Below are 532 nucleotides of genomic sequence, written 5' to 3'. Positions count from 1 at the left end.
GGTAAGATTAGACAAGAAGTTTGTTGTAACAAGGCAAGCAACAAATAGGTTCGTTCCTATTTGTCACTATTGTAATTTGCCTGGCCACATTAGACCTAGATGTTACAAATACTTGAATGCTTTAAAAAGAGGTATGATTATTAATCCATCAAATTCTGCATTCACAAGAAGGACACCTAAGCAAAGATTGATGTGCAAAATAAATTTTCTCGACGTGTGTGGGTAAGGAAATCTGATTTAAGGTGTCTTGGGGCTTATACTTCTTTTAGAGCATGTACTAATAAATCTGAGTATTGTGGTAATGGTCACTTCAAGTTTTTGATGGGTGATAAAAGCAATATGCATCGGAGAATACCATATTCAGGGGGAGTATGACTCGTGGAGGATTCAGGGAGAGCGATTTGCAGGAAGGGGTTGCTCATTTTCTAGAATTTTTAGCTTATTTTTGTCAAAAAGGGGGAGTAAGTAGTCTGGAAACTTGATTGGTGCAAAAAGTATTGTGTTTTAGTTGCTATTATTAGTTTTGCCAAAA

The sequence above is a fragment of the Morus notabilis genome, unplaced genomic scaffold, assembly GCF_000414095.1.
Source record: "Morus notabilis unplaced genomic scaffold, ASM41409v2 Scaffold99, whole genome shotgun sequence".
Classification (NCBI taxonomy): Eukaryota; Viridiplantae; Streptophyta; class Magnoliopsida; order Rosales; family Moraceae; genus Morus; species Morus notabilis.
The sequence above is the reverse complement of the archived record's forward strand: the minus strand, read 5'-3'. Positions refer to the sequence as shown.